The following is a 12,167-nucleotide window of genomic DNA, read 5'->3' on the forward strand; positions in this document are numbered from 1 at the left end:
GGGATCATTTGGCATACTAAGTATACTATGACCAATAAGCATACTACATACTCAATTTATGTCACAAATAGTACAGATAGTGCGGTTAGTATGAGTATTTGAACACAGCTTACATAAGTATAGTAATACTCCAGTATTTATACTATAGTAAACTATAGTATATTGAACTAAAAGATTTTACTGAGTTACAATTCATAAGGAAATCAGTCCCGCCTTTCCTTTTCCGCCTTTCCTTCCAGTTCTCTGCTGCCAGTGACTGGAACGAATTGCAAAAATCGCTGAAGCTGGAGACTTTTATTTCCCTCACCAACTTGAAACATCAGCTATCTGAGCAGCTAACCGATCGCTGCAGCTGTACATAGTCCATCTGTAAATAGCCCACCCAATCTACCTACCTCATCCCCATACTGTTTTTATTTAATTTTCTGCTCTTTTGCACACCAGTATCTCTACTTGCACATCATCTGCTCATTTATCACTCCAGTGTTAATCTGCTAAATTGTAATTCTTCGCTACTATGGCCTATTTATTGCCTACCTCCTCATGCCACTGTATATTGACTTGTTTATTGTGTTATTGGCTTGTTTATTGTTTATTCCATGTGTAACTCTGTGTTGTTGTCTGTGTCACACTGCTTTGCTTTATCTTGGCCAGGTCGCAGTTGTAAATGAGAACTTGTTCTCAACTAGCCTACCTGGTTAAATAAAGGTGAAATAAATAAAAAAAATTGAAATACATTCATTGGGCCCTAATCTATGGATTTCACATGACTGATAATACATATATGCATCTGTTGGTCACAGAAACCTTTATAAAAAAGGTAGGGGCGTGGATCATAAAACCAGTCAGTATTTTGGTGTGACCACCATTTGCCTCATGCAGTGCGACACATCTCCTTCGCATAGAGTTGACCAGGCTGTTGATTGTGGCCTGTGGAATATTGTCCCACTACTCTTCAATTGCTGTGCAAAGTTGCTCGATATTGGCGGGAACTGGAACACACTGTTGTACACGTCGATCCAGCCTTTCACAAACATGCTCAATGGGTGACATGTCTGGTGAGTATGCAGGCCATGGAAAAACTGGGACATTTTCAGCTTCCAGGAAATGTATACAGATCCTTGCGACATGGGGCCGTGCATTATCATGCTGAAACATGAGGTGATGGTGGCGGATGAATGGCACGACAATGGGCCTCAGGATCTTGTCACGGTATCTCTGTGTATTCAAATAGATTTTGTCCATCCACACCAGACGCAATCAGGACACACAAGTTGAAATAGCAAAATTAACTCTGAACCAACTATATTAATTTGGGGACAGGTCGAAACACATTAAACATCCATGGACATTCAGCTAGCTAGCATGTTGTTGCTAGCTAATTTGTCCTGGGATATAAATATTGGCTTGTTATTTTACCTGAAAGCACAACGTCGCTTTTTGTTGTTGAATTTTTACCCATTTTGAGTCACCAAAATGGTGTGTTCTCTACTCCGATAATTCATCCACAGATAAGAGGAAATCTAGTTAGTTTCTAGTAATCTCTCCTCCTTCAGTCTTCTTCTGACTTTCTATAGCGGTTGGCAACCAACTTTAAGGTGCATTACTGCCACCAACTGGACTGTGTGGACCTCAGATCATCTTTCAATCCCCCACTTGGGTACAGAATATACCGTACTCTTAAAAACCAATGAGGAGATGGGAGAGTCAAGACTTGCAGCGCATCACACGTCAAAAATAGAACCAAGGTCTATTTTAGCACCTGGCTACGCAGATGCTCGAGCAGTTTGGATTCAATTATTGAATAACATGTATGTGTACATTTATATTGAAACGCTCGCGCACGCAATGTGGGTGGTGTGGTCAGCATCTTATGGTAGAGAAATGAACATTAAATTCTCTGGCAACAGCTATGGTGAACATTCCTGCAGCCAGCTTGTCATTTGCACGCTCCCTCAAAACTTGAGACATCTGTGGCATTGTGTTGTGTGACAAAACTGCACATTTTAGAGTGGCCTTTATTGTCCCCAGCACAAGGTCTTCTGTGTGATGATCATGCTGTTTAATCAGCTTCTTAATATGCCGCACTTGTCAGGTGGATGGATTTTCTTGGCAAAGGAGAAATGCTCACTAACAGGGATGTAAACAAATGAGTGCACAACATTTTAGAGAAATAAGCTTTTGTGCATATGGAAAATGTCTGGAATCTTTTATTTCAGATCATAAAACATGGGACCAACACTTTACACGTTGCGTTTATATTTTTGTTCAGTGTATTTTTTCATGTGGGAAGGCCCTGGCCTGCACTGGAGTCGCCTTGACTGACGGAGGCTACGAAAACATAGGAACGCTCAAATGACTCAGGGAGCAATGTGAAACCAGGGGAAACTGGTTGTGGGAAATAGGTTCCACCACAAAATGATGTCTTGGTGAGAAATTGAAATTGACCTTTAGCAATAACAGAATAGCTTGACAGTATTAGGATGTGAAAAACGTAACAGATTCCCTTGCTGCGAACTACATCACCAGCAGTAAATGGTGAATTGCTGTTTTAACAAAATACAAATTAAATTAGATCTATTACATAATGGCCTTACAAAAAACACAACCACACGATAGCAAGACACTATAATTCATTTTCAAAAGCATGAAGAATCGTGCACACTGTATTCCCTCTGCAGATAAATCAGTAATTCCTTTAATATGCTATATATTCATGGATAGTGAAAGAACAATTTAAAAAATCCTTTGTTTGCTGTGTGCTTTTTTTGTGCTTGGAGAGATACTATACAGTGGATGTCTAACATTACAGATCCTCTGTGTGATTGACGCAATGTGGTCATTCCTCCCTCCCTACCAGAGTGGATGACAACCACTCTAAAAATACACAACCTTTCAACCTAACACTAATTGAAGGTTTTGTGCCCCTAAAGGCAGACTGACCGTGGGTCTACTGGCAGGAAAGGTCAATTAGAAGCCTGTGTAGGGAAAGGAAAGGCTATAACACGATACCCATTGTCACCTCACAAAACACTCCAACAATTCATTCTAATGAGAACATACAGATAAAACAAAGCTAATCTAATTGTGGATCATCATGAGACTTGATATTTGTGTTTTCTTCAAACAGCTGCACATTTGAAATAAGAAACATACATAACTCTCTCTTTTTCCATTATGTAATACATTTAGGTAATTTACTTCCTATATTCATCATATTTTATCATGCACACTTAAATTAAAATAGTGCACAGAGAAAAAACATTGACGGAGAGATTTTGACATCATGGCCCTCAAAAACAGATGGCTAATGTAAACCAAGCCAAGCTATGCTTTGAAAGACATGATGAGGGTCATCTCTTTGCTTGATGTCATGAGTGTGCTCCAAGGAAAGCTAGAAGGTTGTACAGTTAACTCCCAGGGTGTCATTCTAAACCATACAACCTACTACCTCAACCCGGATGCACACATTTTCAGTAGGCCTTCTTCTTGTCTTGTCCTCAATTTCCAAATCAAGAACAATAGTATATTCTGAATTGTACTGTAGTCTCCTTTTCCATCCTGGAGGATAAGGTTGCTTCCGTTAACATCAAAAGTTTGGAATATGCTATTAAATAAAACTGAAACATTATGGTTCATGCTTTGTTAGAATAATCAAAATGTTCTATTCTACCTGGAGCTCCTTAACACCACACAGGACACCAAATATCCATTACTGCAGGATTAGTCATTTTACAAATAAAGGACATCAAAGAGACAAAAGTTACCATAAAAAAATATGTTGTTCACACCACAATGACAGAGACCCACAGAGGCGAGCTTGTGATGTCAGATTCGCCACAAGATCGGATCTACGGGTTTTTGCCAAGTGGTTAGTTGGAAAGTATCAAAATAAATATGTTAAATTACACAGAAAAATACAACGTTACCCTATGCCACAAACCTGGGCCAAACTTTGTCCATAGATGTTACTTTATGTATGAGTCTACTGTACCATGCATGCAACAAGTCGTCATATCAAAATAATGTTGTCGATAGGTTGATGTCCACCAATACCTCTGGTATGTCATCCTTACACTATCCTAATCAATAGTAAAGTTAGGACAATAAACCCCCTCAATCACTAAGTGGATAAATTCAGATAAATGTGTTGAATCATATATAAGCATTGACTCTGAAGTGTTTTGAGCAGAGCAGAGAGATGTTGGCTACAACACAGGAATTAAGCTGGAACAGCACAATGGAAAGGACTAGACAAGACCGCAGGGCCGAATCTCCCAGAAACGATCTGAAAACATACTGTACCTGTCTAAACTAAGTAAGATCAAAATGAATGTAGCTACAAAACCTAAATAACGTAAATTATATATTGATTGAATGTACAGGTGAGACGGCAAAGGTAAAGAATGACTCCACACATTTTTGTCTGGCCTATAGACATGTCACAGAGACCATGTTGAGGAGGGGAACACAACAGAATGTCTGTGCCACATCCAAGGCCCACAGTTAAAGAAACTACTTTTGGATATTTTAGTAAATCAGGATACACATAACACAATGTATTGTAGAGGGTAACTTCTTTCTGAAGGTAACTTACCTTGTTGATTGTGTGCCTTACAGGGTATGGAGTAATCTCACTCTCTTCCTATCTGAAAACACAAAAGAAAATAACAACATTAATAGGCTTGAACAATAGCAGCAGTTCCACACCCTACTGCACGGCCTCGTGGTTCCTGAAATGGCAGGATTAAATCAATAGCAACAGTACAACAAATTACCTAACAAAATATTTGCAACTGAAAATACATGCTGGTGAATAATAAAGCAACGAAAGAAAAAGACAGAATGTCTTCACAAAAACCCTGATAGTACCGACAATTGTATTGCAACAGTATTCTTTCCATTCTTATACTGGTAACGTCAAATCATATAAAAGCAGATTCCATTTACAGTTTCAGCCACTCATATAGGGAGCATCAAATGCTTCAGCAGTTCCCTCCCAGATAGAACATTTGCATGGAATTCCATTTTCAGTGAGAATAATAATAATGTTGTGGAGGAGATGTATCTCCCTGTCTAGTCCCCAGAGAGACACGCCAGGGAGTCCTGCTTTCCTCCTGGCCATCATGCAGCACTGAGGCGGAGGCTGTGGCAAGAAGATAGGATAGGTTAGCCCAACTAAGCCTAGATAGCAGCAGCAATCTAGAAAATCATGGCAAGGAGCTGAATAAATCTGCCCGGGTGAACAGGATGCCATGGCAAATGGGATGCCAGTGTAATGGAGCATGCCATGGTCACCTAGGGTTAACGGTGCCAACTTCAGAGATCCAAACACATCGGAATATTCCTGGCCGTGGCTGCATGGCCGCAGTGCGACAAAGCCAGGTATAGAAACAGAACAGTGCGAGTGTGCCAGTGCCAGTGCCACTTACCCCCAGATCTCTACTAACCATTTGACATTCATCATCTCTATTTGGTTTGGATTGTTCTGACCTCTCTTTTGTACGCGGCTGGAGACAGACAGACAGGAGGCAGGATTGAGCTTGAATCAAAAATAGATGAATCGTGGGTGCCATGCAAAAAAGCATCCGCTTCTGATAAAATAAAAGTCAAGTTATGTTTTTGTGCCCATCTCCCTTGGCAAGTCGGGTTAATTTCAGCACCGCACCATCCGCCATTTTCTAAGCAAACACAAGAATCAAAGAAAGACAAAAAAAAGAAAGCATAACCCTTTGCTGGCATCGCATTCTCTCTTTCTCTTCCTCCTTGCACCATAACAAAACCTTGGCCGAGGGGGTCACATGGTTTCCTACCAGAAAGCCACAGCATTTCCATAAAGCATTCTGCTGACATTGTGAAGACATCTTTTGTCTAAATCAAAACCTTGGCCAGCCCAGCCTGCCCGAAAATTTGGCACCTTCAAGGGGGAGGGAGTGCAGAGGGAAGGGGTGGTGTTAGGAGTCATGGCAACCCCTACCTGGCAGGCTGCCCATCATCTCGAGGTGGGGAGTAGCCGGGTCTAATGTGGTGTCGAGCAGGAATGCCTGGAGCCTTCCAAAGTCAATTTAATGTTCATGTTGGGAGCTTCCATTTCGCCTCATATACGGTACCAGTTGCCTTTTTGATAGAATAAACGAAAAGGGCTCTACAGATGACACCTTCTGGCCCTTGCGCACATGTGCGCAAACACACACACACAGAGAGCTTGGAATATACATTATCTACAAGGCTTAACATTCATGTATAATATCATCTGTACTAGGTCTTCTCTGCTGTCTGTCTGGTCTGTGTAACCGGGCATTGGTCCTTCATACAGCTCTTCTCCTCATGTTCTCAGCTGTAAAATGACATTTCTACCATTTCTACTTCCAGCTACCACGACAAACAGCAAGCCTGCTGCTGTGGCTGGGAACGTACAGGGAATGTACAGATAAAGGGAAAGCTATCCTATGTTGCTGTGTTTCTCCTGTAAAAGTTCCATGAATAAATAGTACTGTGGAAAGTTTCTCCTTTTTTTCTCTCTCTCTCACACATACGCACACAGGGAGGCCTTGGTACAGTAGGAACACACACACAATTTGGCCATGGGGTCCTCCTTCGTACAGTACAGTAGGAGTACACACACACACACACACACACACACACACACACACACACACACACACACACACACACACACACACACACACACACACACACACACACACACACACACACACACACACACACACACACACAAAGTCAGGCGGTTCAAGGCAATAACTCATGCATATGACATCTGACTCACACAGAGCCAGCCATCCACCAGGGAGGAGCTGTAATTTATGCCCCAAAAGCCTATTTTACATGTGTTTCCCTCACATAATTTAGCCTTAAATCAAAAGGGCTGAGCATCTGCCATGTTTCCTCACCTCCGGTAATGATTTCTTTTAAACACATACGCTGAAAGCCTGAGACTGTCTGGGACTAACTGACTGACTGACTGAGTGACTGACTGACTGACTGACTGACTGACTGACTGACTGACTTGCTGGCGGGAGGGAGAGAGGGAGGGAGGGAGTGCCAAAACCAAGTCAAAATGTGTTTCCCCCTTTTCTTTCAGGAGGTAAATGTATATGGCTTCATTTCTCCCAACCTGTCTAGTAACATGTAGTAACATGGTGATGATATCTCCCAGCCTGTCTAGTAACATGTAGTAACATGGTGATGATTTCTCCCAACCTGTCTAGTAACATGTAGTAACATGGTGATGATATCTCCCAGCCTGTCTAGTAACATGTAGTAACATGGTGATGATATCTCCCAGCCTGTCTAGTAACATGTAGTAACATGGTGATGATATCTCCCAGCCTGTCTAGTAACATGTAGTAATATGGGGATGATATCTCCCAGCGTGTCTAGTAACATGTAGTAACATGGTGATGATATCTCCCAGCCTGTCTAGTAACATGTAGTAACATGGTGATGATATCTCCCAGCCTGTCTAGTAACATGTAGTAACATGGTGATGATTTCTCCCAGCCTGTCTAGTAACATGTAGTAACATGGTGATGATATCTCCCAGCCTGTCTAGTAACATGTAGTAACATGGTGATGATATCTCCCAGCCTGTCTAGTAACATGTAGTAACATGGTGATGATATCTCCCAGCCTGTCTAGTAACATGTAGTAACATGGTGATGATATCTCCCAGCCTGTCTAGTAACATGTAGTAACATGGTGATGATTTCTCCCAGCCTGTCTAGTAACATGTAGTAACATGGTGATGATATCTCCCAGCCTGTCTAGTAACATGTAGTAACATGGTGATGATATCTCCCAGCCTGTCTAGTAACATGTAGTAACATGGTGATGATATCTCCCAGCCTGTCTAGTAACATGTAGTAACATGGTGATGATTTCTCCCAGCCTGTCTAGTAACATGTAGTAACATGGTGATGATTTCTCCCAGCCTGTCTAGTAACATGTAGTAACATGGTGATGATTTCTCCCAGCCTGTCTAGTAACATGTAGTAACATGGTGATGATTTCTCCCAGCCTGTCTAGTAACATGTAGTAACATGGTGATGATTTCTCCCAGCCTGTCTAGTAACATGTAGTAACATGGTGATGATATCTCCCAGCCTGTCTAGTAACATGTAGTAACATGGTGATGATATCTCCCAGCCTGTCTAGTAACATGTAGTAACATGGTGATGATTTCTCCCAGCCTGTCTAGTAACATGTAGTAACATGGTGATGATATCTCCCAGCCTGTCTAGTAACATGTAGTAACATGGTGATGATATCTCCCAGCCTGTCTAGTAACATGTAGTAACATGGTGATGATTTCTCCCAGCCTGTCTAGTAACATGTAGTAACATGGTGATGATATCTCCCAGCCTGTCTAGTAACATGTAGTAACATGGTGATGACATCTCCCAGCCTGTCTAGTAAAATGTAGTAACATGGTGACGATGATAAAAAATGAATATCAATTAGGGCCGACACACAAATGCATGAGTAATGCCAACTCATAATACTGTTATTATTGCCAGTGCTGCCGTATAAGCTAAGTTTTTGACACCTAAACGTCAAGCACACAACTTCAACCAATGTGTTACAATGGTTTATTACAGATTTAGAAACCATCTATAAACTAATAATTTGATCCATTAATTAAAACGCCATTGGGTCCAGTCTCTATCATTTCTAATGACTCCAGTCCATCAGCTGATGGGTCAGTCAGTGTTGTGGCTGGGACCTTTAATAATAACCTCAGTATTAATAAGATCTGCAAACAAAGGGCCATGCAGGGCCCAGCCAGGGTCTCATCTGCTCTCAGCTCCGTTCCAAACAGATTAAGCTGAAACTGTCCAAAACATACCCCTCAACCCCCCACCATCGTGCCCCTCACTCCCACTGAGGGGGTCATCTCATATCCTGAGAGGCAGGAGGCCAGGATCAAAGTTCAAATGAGACCAGGGAGGAAAAAAAGGTTTCCCTGGGATGGAATGGAATATACCATCGCAAACCAGACAGGGGTGAAAAATCAGACGGACAGACCGTAATTTGAAACAGTTGAGATTCAGGGCCGGGAAGAGGGTTGAAATGTGGGAAAGAGGCAGTGATGTAAAGTACTTAGGTAAAAATACTTTAAAGTACTACTTAAGTAGTTTTTTGGAGTATCTGTACTTTACTAATTATATTTTTGACAACTTCTACTTTACGACATCCCCCCCCAAAAATCTACATTTTGCTCCATACATTTTCCCTGAAACCCAAAAGTACACGTTACATTTTGAATGCTTAGCAGGACAGGAAATGGTCCAATTCACACACTTATCAAGAGAACATTCCTGGTCATCCCTATTGCCTCTGATCTGGCGAACTCACTAAACACAAATGCTTTGTTTGTAAATGATGTCTGAGTGTGCCCCTGCTAATCCGTAAATTAAACAAACAAGAAAATTGTGCCGTCTGGTTTGCTTAATTTGAAATGACTTATACTTTTACTTTGGACACTTAAGTATATTTTAGCAATTACATTTACTTTTGATACTTAAGTATATTTAAAAATATATATTTTAGACTTACTCAAGTAGTATTTTACTGGGTGACTTTCACTTTTACTTGAGTCATTTTCTATTAAGGTACTGCATCTTTACTTTTACTCAAGTATGACAATTTAGAACTTTTTCCACCACTGGAGAGAGGAAACCATTAGATGTGGATTTTGACATTTACTGCATTTCTCTAATTGTAATTCATCTGATGTGAACTACCAAAACAATATCACAAGATGATTAAAAGACGACTATGTTGATCAAACCTTATGCATTATGTGAGTGAGCTTGTACTTACTCTGGTGAAATACTAATTTACCCTTAACATATCAGCACATTTCTGAGGCATGCCATTTGCTGTGAGAGTGAAATGTCAAACATTATTTTTTACACGGTTTGTTAATCTTCACCACAAGCCAGCGCTACAGGCAGCCTTCTCCAAAGGCTCACCATGGACAGTGTTATTTATGTCTCAAAGCAAGTGAGTCCACCCTTATCACCACTAATTTAATGATGTCTCCTCCAGCCATGACAGAAAACATACAGCCCACAGGTTAATCCAGATGAAGGTTCACACTGTCCTGTCCTGTACTCTGACTGGGTCAGGCTGAGGAGAGGATTGTACTGTATAATCATTCTCTATACAGAGGTCCACGTTGGTTTATGTGTGGTTAGCATAGGTTACAGCACAGGCAACAGGTCTGTTTTGTGCTCCCTCGCCGTTAAAGCAAGAGGGAGAGTCTGCAGTGTAAAAAACAAAGCAATCAAATCCGTTCGAGCATCGAAAAAAACAAATCTTCGGCCTTTCTCTTGAGCCTTTTTAGAGATTGACAGCTTCTCAGAGAGAGAGAGAGAGAGAGAGAGAGAGAGAGAGAGAGAGAGAGAGAGAGAGAGAGAGAGAGAGACTGTCTGAGACAGAGAAAGAGGCTGAGGTTGTTTTCCCTGCAGAGGCCTTGTCTTGCTCTGGCCCCTCTTCTTAAATGCTAACAGAGGTTTGCCAGGCAGTCAGCCAAGACGATGACTTTGCCTGATCTGCCTGTCAGTCGATCCTGCTGCCTAGCGCCAGACTAAACACTGACACTTTCGACAAGCCTCATTGGCTGCAGCTGCCCTCTCTGGGGCCAATCAGCAGGGAGGGGAGGGATGAAGGACACGGACCAGGGTTCTGAGTGGTGGGGAGAGGAAGAGAGTTGTGCAGAGACAACAGACACACAAAAAATCCAACCAACCAACCTAGATAGGTACAGCCTCGAAAGAAGGAAATATCACACGACAGGAACAACAATCAATCTGGACTTTTTCTTCCTGACAGAATGACTTTCTGTTTCCTGCTATCAAGTCTTTTTCACTGAAATGAGACATTAATAATTCAGGGTAGGTTGTCTAACAATGAATTGGTCCGGGGCCACAGGGTGTCTCTAGTGGTAAATGTCCACCGATAGGCCCTATAAAATGACATTCACCTTAAACAAAGTCTTTGGGGAAGATATGGTATCCAATTAAGATACGCTATACAGTAGTAGCTTTGAGTTAAAGTCATTACACGGATGTAGAGATAGTGGATGCTTTTGCAAAGGCAGCAAATGTTGAAGGCAGCCAAACAATAACAAAATGAAAGGCCATCAGTCTTTGAATAGCACCGAATTGATTACCTGGCCGGGGCTGGGCTAGCCTTCAGATAGGACCGCTATCAGACCTTGTGCTTTTATACAAGCATCACTAAAAATGATCAATACCTAATGAATTCCAAACACCAGGAGTTTGGAAATCAAATATGTCCTACACGTGCGTACACAAAGTCCTCTCGATGGATCGATGGATATGGCATTACACAAAGCTGGAGAAATGCATCGTCTTAATTGACCTGAGCCATTTCAAATTAATTCAAAAGACAATTCAAATTGATTGGATTTCTATTGCCCCTTTCATCCTGGGATCTCTGAGAGCTTTACATTGTGTCGCTGACTCCCCTCATGAACTGGCATTGCGTTTTAATTACCAAGGCTTCATATCACAGCTCTCAGGCATTAGAACATTAGAACAAGGACACAGGAAAATGCTAATCTTTACACAATCAAAAATATGATTTTCCTGTGTTTTATATATATTTTCATACTATGAAGTTGGAATAATACTGTGAAATTGTGAAAATTATGAAAATGCCGTTTTAGTGTAAGAGTTTTAGTGTAAGAGCAAATAAAAAGACCAATAAGAAAAAGAGTTCCAAACCTGTTTTTTCCTTCCCACTCAGACCACTCCCAGACAGTCCTAGCTAAATTATTGCTTGAGAAATTGCTCTTTGCTAAGAAGCTATTTGTTTCTTTTTACCGTTTTAATTTAAAACACTCACAGTAAGGTACTTAATTGTTACACAGAAATGATTTGATATTGAGATAAAAACAGCTGCATTGGGCCTTTAACATTTAAAAAGTGATAGGCCTGATTGAATTACGAAAGGATTGAGATAAAACTCCAGTATTGCCACCGTATGCAATGTAATTACAAAGTTCCAGACCGATGGGCCAAAGTCTGCCCGGTAATATGGAGATATGGGAGATGCTGCTGCAGGATGGCGTGATGAAAGATTTACCAAGATGACCACAACTTTTTATGTCACCATGT

At 41.2% G+C, this 12,167-nt stretch overlaps 1 long non-coding RNA gene across 1 annotated transcript in view; it reads right to left on the reverse strand.

Annotated features, from left to right (window-relative positions):
• Positions 1 to 12,167, reverse strand: part of LOC115148903 (uncharacterized) — a 76,766-nt gene that overhangs the window by 19,532 nt on the left and 45,067 nt on the right. The window contains exon 2 of the long non-coding RNA XR_003866761.1: positions 4,598 to 4,649. This is a non-coding gene — a long non-coding RNA (uncharacterized LOC115148903). The remainder of the gene's footprint in view (positions 1 to 4,597; positions 4,650 to 12,167) is intronic.

The sequence above is a fragment of the Salmo trutta genome, chromosome 15 (assembly GCF_901001165.1).
Source record: "Salmo trutta chromosome 15, fSalTru1.1, whole genome shotgun sequence".
Lineage (NCBI taxonomy): Eukaryota > Metazoa > Chordata > Actinopteri > Salmoniformes > Salmonidae > Salmo > Salmo trutta.